Here is a 13565-nt window from a genome sequence, read left to right as displayed (position 1 = left end):
GACAGCTGTGCACACTCTTGGCATTCTCTCAACCAGCTTCATGAGGTAGTCACCTGGAATGCATTTCAATTAACAGGTGTGCCTTCTTAAAAGTTCATTTGTGGAATTTCTTTCCTTATTAATGCGTTTGAGCCAATCAGTTGTGTTGTGACAAGGTAGGGGTGGTATACAGAAGATAGCCTTATTTGGTAAAATACCAAGTCGATATTATGGCAAGAACAGCTCAATTGAGCAAAGAGAAACGACAGTCCATCATTACTTTAAGACATGAAAGTCAGTGAATACGGACAATTTCAAGAGCTTTGAAGGTTTCTTCAAGTGCAGTCGCAAAAACCATCAAGCGCTATGATGAAACTGGCTCTCATGAGGACCGCCACAGGAAAGGAAGACCAAGAGTTCCCTCTGCTACATAAGATAAGTTCATTAGAGTTAACTGCACCTCCGATTGCAGCCCAAATAAATGCTTCACGGAGTTCAAGTAACAGACACATCTCAACATCAACTGTTCAGAGGAGACTGTGTGAATCAGACCTTCATGGTCAAATTGCTGCAAAGAAACCCCTACTAAAGGACACCAAGAAGAAGAAGAGACTTGCTTGGGCCAAGAAACACGAGAAATGTGTTCTTTAGTCTGGAGTCCAAATTGTAGATTTATGGTTCCAACCGCCGTGTCTTTGTGAGATGCGGTGTGGGTGAACGGATGATTTCGAATGTGTATTTCCCACAGTAAAGCATGGAGGTGGAGGTGTTATGGTGTGTGGGTGCTTTTCTGGTGACATTGTCTGTGATTTATTTAGAATTCAAGGCACACTTAACCAGCATGGCCATCACAGCATTTTGCAGTGAGTGCTGCATTAGATGACCTGGCCTCCACAATCCCCCGTCCTCAACCAATTGAGATGGTTTGGGATGAGTCGGACTGCAGAGTGAAGGAAAAGCAGCCAACAAGTGCTCAGCACTTCAAGACTGTTGGAAAAGCATTCCAGGTGAAGCTGGTTGAGAGAATGCCAAGCATGTGCAAAGCTGTCATCAAGGCAAAGGGTGGCTACTTTGAAGAATCTCAAATATAAAACATATTTTGATTTGTTTAACACTTTTTTTGTCACTACATGATTCCATATGTGTTATTTCATAGTTGTAATGTCTTCACTATTATTCTACAATGTAGAACATAGTATAAATAAAGAAAAACCTTTGAATGAGTAGGTGTTCTAAAACTTTTGACCAGTAGCGTATATAATAATAAATAATAATAATTCAAACCCAAATAAATCCCTAACTTCTACCACCCCAACCCCATTAAACTTTATCTATATGATACTGAAACACTCCACCCTTAGGATTGTTCAGCATATAAACAACCATTTCAACAGTAACATCTGTTACCCCCAATATCTATTTTGCCGTCTCCACAATAACCTTCAACCTGGCATTTTGATATTGATAACCTTACCAATAGAAGCTATTAAATCAACTTTATGAATTATTAAAGTGTCCTTTGACGCCGCACATTCATGAGCACATCATTTCTGAACAGGCCTCAAAACCCTGCCAGGACCATGAGAAGCATCAGCCCTGACAGTAGGTCCACTAAGTACAGGTACACATGAGAAGCCCTGACAGTAGGTCCACTAACTACAGGTACACATGAGAAGCTCTGACAGTAGGTCCACTAACTACAGGTACACATGAGAAGCCCTGACAGTAGGTCCACTAACTACAGGTACACATGAGAAGCCCTGACAGTAGGTCCACTAACTACAGGTACACATGAGAAGCCCTGACAGTAGGTCCACTAACTACAGGTACATCCATGTAATCTCCATCAGTCACCACTGTAGTTCTACCAATCTGTTTCACGGCCTCTGCATATGATACATCATGACTGATCCTATATCCCTGAGCTTCTCTAGCCTCTCTCTGTACCTGGCATCCACCAAATGCTGCACTCTGTTATCCCCAACATGTACAGCACTTAACCTTCACATTGCTTCTACATTCACCATCATCATGTTCCCATCAACACTTGGCACATCTTTTCTTTCCTTTACACTGAGCAACTACAGTACATGTCCCATTCTCTGACATTTAAAACATTGTAGTGCATATGGGACAAATTCTCTCACATTGAAACTAAGGAATTGTATCTGTACTTTTCCCAGCAAGACTTTTTCCTACCTCAGCATCACTGATAAGCTTTCACTTCTTTGACCCTCTTTCCTACTGATGAACCCTTTGGCCTCAATCACTCTGCCTCCCATCATATTTTCTTTAATATCATCTGTGGACATACACTACCGTTCAAAAGTTTGGGGTCACTTAGAAATGTCATTGTTTTTGAAAGAAAAGCAACTTTTTTGTCCATTAAAATAACATCAAGTTGATCAGAAATACAGTGTAGACATTGTTAATGTTGTAAATGACTATTGTAGCTGGAAACGGCTGATTTTGAACAGAATATCTACACAGGCGTACAGAGGCCCATTATCAGCAACCATCACTCCTGTGTTCCAATGACACGTTGTGTTAGCTAATCCAAGTTTATAATTTTAAAAGGCTAATTGATCATTAGAAACCCCTTTTGCAATTATGTTAGCACAGCTGAAAACTGTTGTTCTGATTAAAAAAGCAATAAAACTGGCCTTCTTTAGACTGGTTGAGTATTTGGAAAATCATCATTTGTAGGTTCGATTATAGGCTCAAAATGGCTGTGTACTACTCCCTTCACAGAACAGCGCAAACTGGCTCTAACCAGAATAGAAAGAGGAGTGGGAGACCCCGGTGCACAACTGAGCAAGAGGACAAGTACATTAGAGTTTCTAGTTTGAGAAACAGGTGCCTCACAAGTCCTCAACTGGCAGCTTCATTAAATAGTACCCGCAAAACACCAGTCTCAACGTCAACAGTGAAGAGGCGACTCCAGGATGCTGGCCTTCTAGGCAGAGTTCCTCTGTCCAGTGTCTGTGTTCTTTTGCCCATCTTAATCTTTTCTTTTTATTGGCCAGTCTGAGAAATGTATTTTTCTTTGCAACTCTGCCTAGAAGGCCAACATCCCGGAGTTGCCTCTTCACTGTCAAGGGGTCTGAATACTTTCCGAATGCACTGTACATGTCATGTAGTACAATAAACCTAGGAACTGGTTCATTCATAGACTGTAAAAAACCCTTTTTCGTATGTGTCATGCAGTACTAGGCTGGCTGCTAACGTTAACTACAGTAATTGTCAGTACACAATATTTGTTCAACAGTTGTGGAAGGACTGTTAGAAAATGGTTGCAGCTGTATGTAGCCTAATAAACCTATGTCATCGAGAGTGCATTCTTATAGCCAATTTACTTCACTATTTTCAATAAGAGTGTCATACTTGTCACTGTTTTGGATTATAGAAAACTCAGTGGCAATGAGAGGATATCACAGGATAGCGGGGCGACAGGCAGCCTCGTGGTTAGAGCGTTGGGCCAGTAACCGAAAGGTTGCTAGATCGAATCCCCGAGCTGACAAGGTAAAAATCTGTCGTTCTGCCCCTGAACAAGGCACTAGGCTGTCATTGTAAATAAGAATTTGTTCTTAACTGACTTGCCTAGTTAAATAAAGATTAAATAAAATAAATAGAAAAGAGTAGAACTCTTGGGCAATTAATTTCAGAGGGTTGTTGAAGCAGGTGAGGCTACTACAAATCCTACACTACATGACCAAAAGTATGTGGACACCTGCTCATTGAACATCTCATTCCAAAATCTTGGGCACTAAGATAGAGTTGGTCCCCTCTTCGCTTCTATAACAGCCTCCACTCTTCTGGGAAGGCTTTCCACTAGATGTTGGAACATTGCTGGTTTGCTGTCGGCGTTCCAATTCATCCCAAAGGTGTTCGATGGGATTGAGGTCAGGGCTCTGTGCAGGCCAGTCAAGTTCTTCCACAACGTACTCGTCAAACTATTTCTGTATGGACCTTTGTGCACGGGGACATTGTCATGCTGGAACAGGAAAGGCATGATTAACTGAATGCTTGTGTGCAAACCATTATTAACTAGACAGTTTTTTGGTTCTTCTCTTTCACAGTGCCTGTGTGTTGTACAGGGCAGGAGCACAGAGAGATGTGTTGTCCTCGGTTTCTCTTTTTAGGCTCCACTACAACTACTAGGACAGACTTGGCCTGTTACAGCACCAGAGCAATGTGGAACGCTGCTATGTGGAGCGCTGCTATGTGGAGCGCTGCTATGTGGAACCCTGCTATGTGGAACCCTGCTATGTGGAGCACTGCTATGTGGAACCCTGCTATGTGGAACGCTGCTATGTGGAACCCTGCTATGTGGAACGCTGCTATGTGGAACCCTGCTATGTGGAGCGCTGCTATGTGGAGCGCTGCTATGTGGAGCGCTGCTATGTGGAACCCTGCTATGTGGAGCGCTGCTATGTGGAACCCTGCTATGTGGAACCCTGCTATGTGGAGCGCTGCTATGTGGAACCCTGCTATGTGGAACGCTGCTATGTTGAACCCTGCTATGTGGAACCCTGCTATGTGGAGCCCTGCTATGTGGAGCGCTGCTATGTGGAACCCTGCTATGTGGAGCGCTGCTATGTGGAGCGCTGCTATGTGGAACCCTGCTATGTGGAAGTCTGCTATGTGGAGCCCTGCTATGTGGAGCCCTGCTATGTGGAGCCCTGCTATGTGGAAGTCTGCTATGTGGAACCCTGCTATGTGGAACCCTGTTATGTGTAACCCTGCTATGTGGAGCGCTGCTATGTGGAACCCTGCTATGTGGAGCCCTGCTATGTGGAGCACTGCTATGTGGAACCCTGCTATGTGGAACCCTGCTATGTGGAGCGCTGCTATGTGGAGCGCTGCTATGTGGAACCCTGCTATGTGGAGCGCTGCTATGTGGAGCGCTGCTATGTGGAGCCCTGCTTTGTGGAACCCTGCTATGTGGAACCCTGCTATGTGGAGCACTGCTATGTGGAACCCTGCTATGTGGAATCCTGCTATGTGGAGCCCTGCTATGTGGAACGCTGCTATGTGGAGCGCTGCTATGTGGAAGTCTGCTATGTGGAACCCTGCTATGTGGAACCCTGCTATGTGGAACGCTGCTATGTGGAACGCTGCTATGTGGAACCCTGCTATGTGGAAGTCTGCTATGTGGAACCCTGCTATGTTGAACCCTGCTATGTGGAACCCTGCTATGTGGAAGTGTGCTATGTGGAGCCCTGCTATGTGGAGCGCTGCTATGTGGAAGTCTGCTATGTGGAACCCTGCTATGTGGAAGTCTGCTATGTGGAACCCTGCTATGTTGAACCCTGCTATGTGGAACCCTGCTATGTGGAACGCTGCTATGTGGAATCCTGCTATGTGGAGCGCTGCTATGTGGAAGTCTGCTATGTGGAACGCTGCTATGTGGAAGTCTGCTATGTGGAACCCTGCTATGTGGAAGTCTGCTATGTGGAGCGCTGCTATGTGGAAGTCTGCTATGTGGAGCCCTGCTATGTGGAGCGCTGCTATGTGGAAGTCTGCTATGTGGAGCCCTGCTATGTGGAAGTCTGCTATGTGGAACCCTGCTATGTGGAAGTCTGCTATGTGGAGCGCTGCTATGTGGAAGTCTGCTATGTGGAACCCTGCTATGTGGAAGTCTGCTATGTGGAGCGCTGCTATGTGGAGCGCTGCTATGTGGAAGTCTGTTATGTGGAAGTCTGCTCTGTGGAATCCTGCTATGTGGAACGCTGCTATGTGGAAGTCTGCTATGTGGAATTCTGCTATGTGGAGCGCTGCTATGTGGAGCCCTGCTATGTGGAAGTCTGCTATGTGGAAGTCTGCTCTGTGGAATCCTGCTATGTGGAACGCTGCTATGTGGAAGTCTGCTATGTGGAATCCTGCTATGTGGAACGCTGCTATGTGGAAGTCTGCTATTTGGAATCCTGCTATGTGGAACCCTGCTATGTGGAACCCTGCTATGTGGAAGTCTGCTATGTGGAGCTCTGCTATGTGGAAGTCTGCTATGTGGAGCGCTGCTATGTGGAGCGCTGCTATGTGGAACCCTGCTATGTGGAACCCTGCTATGTGGCACCCTGCTATGTGGAAGCCTGCTATGTGGAACCCTGCTATGTGGAATCCTGCTATGTGGAACCCTGCTATGTGGAACGCTGCTATGTGGAATCCTGCTATGTGGAACGCTGCTATGTGGAGCGCTGCTATGTGGAGCCCTGCTATGTGGAGCCCTGCTATGTGGAAGTCTGCTATGTTGAACCCTACTATGTGGAAGTCTGCTATGTGGAGCGCTGCTATGTGGAAGTCTGCTATGTGGAAGTCTGCTATGTGGAGCGCTGCTATGTGGAACCCTGCTATGTGGAAGTCTGCTATGTGGAGCGCTGCTATGTGGAGCGCTGCTATGTGGAACCCTGCTATGTGGAACCCTGCTATGTGGCACCCTGCTATGTGGAAGCCTGCTATGTGGAACCCTGCTATGTGGAATCCTGCTATGTGGAACCCTGCTATGTGGAACGCTGCTATGTGGAATCCTGCTATGTGGAACGCTGCTATGTGGAGCGCTGCTATGTGGAGCCCTGCTATGTGGAGCCCTGCTATGTGGAAGTCTGCTATGTTGAACCCTGCTATGTGGAAGTCTGCTATGTGGAGCGCTGCTATGTGGAACCCTGCTATGTGGAACCCTGCTATGTGGAGCCCTGCTATGTTGAACCCTGCTATGTGGAAGTCTGCTATGTGGAACCCTGCTATGTGGAAGTCTGCTATGTGGAGCGCTGCTATGTGGAACCCTGCTATGTGGAAGTCTGCTATGTGGAGCGCTGCTATGTGGAATCCTGCTATGTGGAGCGCTGTTATGTTGAACCCTGCTATGTGGAACTCTGCTATGTGGAACCCTGCTATGTGGAAGTCTGCTATGTGGAACCCTGCTATGTGGAAGTCTGCTATGTGGAGCGCTGGTATGTGGAATCCTGCTATGTGGAGCGCTGCTATGTTGAACCCTGCTATGTGGAACGCTGCTATGTGGAACGCTGCTATGTGGAACCCTGCTATGTGGAAGTCTGCTATGTGGAACCCTGCTATGTTGAACCCTGCTATGTGGAACCCTGCTATGTGGAAGTGTGCTATGTGGAGCCCTTCTATGTGGAGCGCTGCTATGTGGAAGTCTGCTATGTGGAACCCTGCTATGTGGAAGTCTGCTATGTGGAACCCTGCTATGTTGAACCCTGCTATGTGGAACCCTGCTATGTGGAACGCTGCTATGTGGAATCCTGCTATGTGGAGCGCTGCTATGTGGAAGTCTGCTATGTGGAGCGCTGCTATGTGGAAGTCTGCTATGTGGAACCCTGCTATGTTGAACCCTGCTATGTGGAACCCTGCTATGTGGAACGCTGCTATGTGGAATCCTGCTATGTGGAGCGCTGCTATGTGGAAGTCTGCTATGTGGAGCGCTGCTTTGTGGAGCGCTGCTATGTGGAAGTCTGCTATGTGGAGCGCTGCTATGTGGAAGTCTGCTATGTGAAACCCTGCTATGTGGAAGTCTGCTATGTGGAGTGCTGCTATGTGGAAGTCTGCTATGTGGAACCCTGCTATGTGGAAGTCTGCTATGTGGAGCGCTGCTATGTGGAGCGCTGCTATGTGGAGCGCTGCTATGTGGAAGTCTGCTATGTGGAACCCTGCTTTGTGGAAGTCTGCTATGTGGAGCCCTGCTATGTGGAGCGCTGCTATGTGGAAGTCTGCTATGTGGAACCCTGCTATGTGGAAGTCTGCTATGTGGAGCGCTGCTATGTGGAAGTCTGCTATGTGGAACCCTGCTATGTGGAAGTCTGCTATGTGGAGCGCTGCTATGTGGAAGTCTGCTATGTGGAGCGCTGCTATGTGGAGCGCTGCTATGTTGAACCCTGCTATGTGGAACTCTGCTATGTGGAACCCTGCTATGTGGAAGTCTGCTATGTGGAACCCTGCTATGTGGAAGTCTGCTATGTGGAGCGCTGGTATGTGGAATCCTGCTATGTGGAGCGCTGCTATGTTGAACCCTGCTATGTGGAACGCTGCTATGTTTAACGCTGCTATGTGGAACCCTGCTATGTGGAAGTCTGCTATGTGGAACCCTGCTATGTTGAACCCTGCTATGTGGAACCCTGCTATGTGGAAGTGTGCTATGTGGAGCCCTTCTATGTGGAGCGCTGCTATGTGGAAGTCTGCTATGTGGAACCCTGCTATGTTGAACCCTGCTATGTGGAACCCTGCTATGTGGAACGCTGCTATGTGGAATCCTGCTATGTGGAGCGCTGCTATGTGGAAGTCTGCTATGTGGAGCGCTGCTATGTGGAAGTCTGCTATGTGGAACCCTGCTATGTTGAACCCTGCTATGTGGAACCCTGCTATGTGGAACGCTGCTATGTGGAATCCTGCTATGTGGAGCGCTGCTATGTGGAAGTCTGCTATGTGGAGCGCTGCTATGTGGAGCGCTGCTATGTGGAAGTCTGCTATGTGGAGCGCTGCTATGCGGAAGTCTGCTATGTGAAACCCTGCTATGTGGAAGTCTGCTATGTGGAGTGCTACTATGTGGAAGTCTGCTATGTGGAACCCTGCTATGTGGAAGTCTGCTATGTGGAGCGCTGCTATGTGGAGCGCTGCTATGTGGAGCGCTGCTATGTGGAAGTCTGCTATGTGGAACCCTGCTTTGTGGAAGTCTGCTATGTGGAGCCCTGCTATGTGGAGCGCTGCTATGTGGAAGTCTGCTATGTGGAACCCTGCTATGTGGAAGTCTGCTATGTGGAGCGCTGCTATGTGGAAGTCTGCTATGTGGAACCCTGCTATGTGGAAGTCTGCTATGTGGAGCGCTGCTATGTGGAAGTCTGCTATGTGGAGCGCTGCTATGTGGAGCGCTGCTATGTGGAAGTCTGTTTTGTGGAAGTCTGCTATGTGGAATCCTGCTATGTGGAACGCTGCTATGTGGAAGTCTGCTATGTGGAATCCTGCTATGTGGAGCGCTGCTATGTGGAAGTCTGCTATGTGGAAGTCTGCTATTTGGAATCCTGCTATGTGGAATCCTGCTATGTGGAGCGCTGCTATGTGGAGCCCTGCTATGTGGAACCCTGCTATGTGGAACCCTGCTATGTGGAACCCTGCTATGTGGGACCCTGCTATGTGGAATCCTGCTATGTGGAACCCTGCTATGTGGAACCCTGCTATGTGGAACCCTGCTATGTGGAACGCTGCTATGTGGAGCCTTGCTATGTGGAGCGCTGCTATGTGGAAGTCTGCTATGTTGAACCCTGCTATGTGGAAGTCTGCTATGTGGAGCGCTGCTATGTGGAACCCTGCTATGTGGAACCCTGCTATGTGGAGCCCTGCTATGTTGAACCCTGCTATGCGGAAGTCTGCTATGTGGAGCGCTGCTATGTGGATTCCTGCTATGTGGAGCGCTCCTATGTTGAACCCTGCTATGTGGAGCCCTGCTATGTTGAACCCTGCTATGTGGAAGTCTGCTATGTGGAACCCTGCTATGTGGAATCCTGCTATGTGGAGCGCTGCTATGTGGAAGTCTGCTATGTGGAATCCTGCTATGTGGAACGCTGCTATGTGGAAGTCTGTTATGTGGAAGTCTGCTATGTGGAATCCTGCTATGTGGAACGCTGCTATGTGGAGCGCTGCTATGTGGAGCCCTGCTATGTGGAAGTCTGTTATGTGGAAGTCTGCTATGTGGAGCGCTGCTATGTGGAGCGCTGCTATGTGGAGCGCTGCTATGTGGAGCCCTGCTATGTGGAAGTCTGCTATTTGGAATCCTGCTATGTGGAACGCTGCTATGTGGAATCCTGCTATGTGGAAGTCTGCTATGTGGAGCGCTGCTATGTGGAAGTCTGCTATGTGGAGCGCTGCTATGTGGAGCGCTGCTATGTGGAAGTCTGCTATGTGGAGCCCTGCTATGTGGAAGTCTGCTATGTGGAACCCTGCTATGTGGAACCCTGCTATGTGGAACGCTGCTATGTGGAGCGCTGCTATGTGGAACCCTGCTATGTGGAACCCTGCTATGTGGAAGTCTGCTATGTGGAACCCTGCTATGTGGAACCCTGCTATGTGGAACGCTGCTATGTGGAATCCTGCTATGTGGAGCGCTGCTATGTGGAAGTCTGCTATGTGGAGCGCTGCTATGTGGAACCCTGCTATGTGGAACCCTGCTATGTGGAGCCCTGCTATGTTGAACCCTGCTTTTCGGAAGTCTGCTATGTGGAGCGCTGCTATGTGGAAGTCTGCTATGTGGAACCCTGCTATGTTGAACCCTGCTATGTGGAACCCTGCTATGTGGAACGCTGCTATGTGGAATCCTGCTATGTGGAGCGCTGCTATGTGGAAGTCTGCTATGTGGAGCGCTGCTATGTGGAGCGCTGCTATGTGGAAGTCTGCTATGTGGAGCGCTGCTATGTGGAAGTCTGCTATGTGAAACCCTGCTATGTGGAAGTCTGCTATGTGGAGCGCTGCTATGTGGAAGTCTGCTATGTGGAACCCTGCTATGTGGAAGTCTGCTATGTGGAGCGCTGCTATGTGGAGCGCTGCTATGTGGAGCGCTGCTATGTGGAAGTCTGCTATGTGGAACCCTGCTATGTGGAAGTCTGCTATGTGGAGCCCTGCTATGTGGAGCGCTGCTATGTGGAAGTCTGCTATGTGGAACCCTGCTATGTGGAAGTCTTCTATGTGGAGCGCTGCTATGTGGAAGTCTGCTATGTGGAACCCTGCTATGTGGAAGTCTGCTATGTGGAGCGCTGCTATGTGGAAGTCTGCTATGTGGAGCGCTGCTATGTGGAGCGCTGCTATGTGGAAGTCTGTTATGTGGAAGTCTGCTATGTGGAATCCTGCTATGTGGAACGCTGCTATGTGGAAGTCTGCTATGTGGAATCCTGCTATGTGGAGCGCTGCTATGTGGAGCCCTGCTATGTGGAACCCTGCTATGTGGAGCGCTGCTATGTGGAATCCTGCTATGTGGAAGTCTGCTATTTGGAATCCTGCTATGTGGAACGCTGCTATGTGGAATCCTGCTATGTGGAAGTCTGCTATGTGGAGCGCTGCTATGTGGACGTCTGCTATGTGGAGCGCTGCTATGTGGAGCCCTGCTATGTGGAACCCTGCTATGTGGAGCGCTGCTATGTGGAATCCTGCTATGTGGAAGTCTGCTATTTGGAATCCTGCTATGTGGAGCGCTGCTATGTGGAACCCTGCTATGTGGAAGTCTGCTATGTGGAGCCCTGCCATGTGGAATCCTGCTATGTGGAGCCCTGCTATGTGGAACCCTGCTATGTGGAACCCTGCTATGTGGAACCCTGCTATGTGGAACCCTGCTATGTGGAACGCTGCTATGTGGAACCCTGCTATGTGGAACGCTGCTATGTGGAGCCCTGCTATGTGGAGCGCTGCTATGTGGAAGTCTGCTATGTTGAACCCTGCTATGTGGAAGTTTGCTATGTGGAGCGCTGCTATGTGGAACCCTGCTATGTGGAACCCTGCTATGTGGAGCCCTGCTATGTTGAACCCTGCTATGTGGAAGTCTGCTATGTGGAACCCTGCTATGTGGAAGTCTGCTATGTGGAGCGCTGCTATGTGGAATCCTGCTATGTGGAGCGCTGCTATGTTGAACCCTGCTATGTGGAGCCCTGCTATGTTGAACCCTGCTATGTGGAAGTCTGCTATGTGGAACCCTGCTATGTGGAATCCTGCTATGTGGAGCGCTGCTATGTGGAACCCTGCTATGTGGAACCCTGCTATGTGGAGCCCTGCTATGTGGAGCGCTGCTATGTGGAACCCTGCTATGTGGAACCCTGCTATGTTGAACCCTGCTATGTGGAGCCCTGCTATGTGGAGCGCTGCTATGTGGAACCCTGCTATGTGGAAGTCTGCTATGTGGAGCGCTGCTATGTGGAACCCTGCTATGTGGAACCCTGCTATGTTGAACCCTGCTATGTGGAGCCCTGCTATGTGGAGCACTGCTATGTTGAACCCTGCTATGTGGAATCCTGCTATGTGGAGCCCTGCTATGTGGAATCCTTCTATGTGGAGTGCTGCTATGTGGAAGTCTGCTATGTGGAACCCTGCTATGTGGAACGCTGCTATGTTGAACCCTGCTATGTGGAGCGCTGCTATGTGGAGCGCTGCTATGTTGAACCCTGCTATGTGGAATCCTGCTATGTGGAATCCTGCTATGTGGAACGCTGCTATGTGGAATCCTGCTATGTGGAAGTCTGCTATGTGGAACGCTGCTATGTGGAATCCTGCTATGTGGAGCGCTGCTATGTGGAACGCTGCTATGTGGAATCCTGCTATGTGGAAGTCTGCTATGTGGAACCCTGCTATGTGGAATGCTGCTATGTGGAGCGCTGCTAAGTGGAATCCTGCTATGTGGAGCGCTGCTATGTGGAAGTCTGCTATATGGAGCGCTGCTATGTGGAAGTCTGCTATATGGAGCGCTGCTATGTGGAAGTCTGCTATGTGGAAGTCTGCTATGTGGAGCGCTGCTATGTGGAATGCTGCTATGTGGAGCGCTGCTATGTGGAATGCTGCTATGTGGACATGTGTAGTGAGATAGCCAGGCTAGCTCATATCCAAACATTGAGGGGTTGCTGGTGTCCATGACTTACTTTACTAGTGTAACAAGTGCACTGAGAGTCAGGAAGCAAGTTCAGGGAGTGAGTGTTTTAATAAATAAACGCAACTAAATACAAAACAAGACACACAAACAGCACACAGACATGACACTGGAACAGAAACAATAACGCCTGGGGAAGGAACCAAAGGGTGTGACATGTATAGGGCAGGTAATCAGGGAGGTGATGAAGGCCAGGTGAGTCTGATGACGCGCAGGTGCCGCGTAATGATGGTGACAGGTGTGCACCATAACGAGCAGCCTGGTGACCTTGACGCCGGAGAGGGAGCACACGTAACAACTAGGTTATGTCTTGTCCAGGGGTGTCAAACTCATTCAATAGAGGGCAGAGTGTTTGCAGGTTTTAATTTTTTCCTTTCAATTAAGACCTAGACAACCAGGTGAGGGGAGTTCCTTACTAATTAGTAACATGAATTAAACGATCAACTACAAGGGTGGAATGAAAACCCACAGATGCTTGGCCCTCCGTGGAATGAGTTTCACACATGGCCTAGTCTATGAGACCAGTCTGGTTGTAGACTTACGACAGCCATGACACACATAGTGTTGCATTTGGTTTACATTTCAATTTGGAACTATGTTTTACTAAACAAAAAATGACAAACCAAGTCACATCCTTTAAATGAAAGGGACCCCAGGGGATCGTTTATTGTTTTCTCAGGCTGAGAGGGATCCCTCTGCTTCTTTTGACTTTGCCTTTTGGTCAGTGCTAAAGCGGTGTCTTTAATTTAATGTTGACTTCAATCTGGCCAGTCATTTGAAACTATCTCTAAACTTGGAATTAAGATTTTGTGCTCAACAACAGAGAACTTAAAATGCAGACAGTTGTAGATAGATTTATCATCACAACTAATGTTATTAAAACCATCTAATTTTTGTATTCGTATTATGATCACAGTGCATTGTGACATTATTGTGATAGTTTTTCATATGAAAG

This window comes from Salmo salar, chromosome ssa09, assembly GCF_905237065.1.
Source record: "Salmo salar chromosome ssa09, Ssal_v3.1, whole genome shotgun sequence".
In the NCBI taxonomy this organism is placed as follows: domain Eukaryota; kingdom Metazoa; phylum Chordata; class Actinopteri; order Salmoniformes; family Salmonidae; genus Salmo; species Salmo salar.
This window is presented reverse-complemented; position numbering follows the sequence as displayed.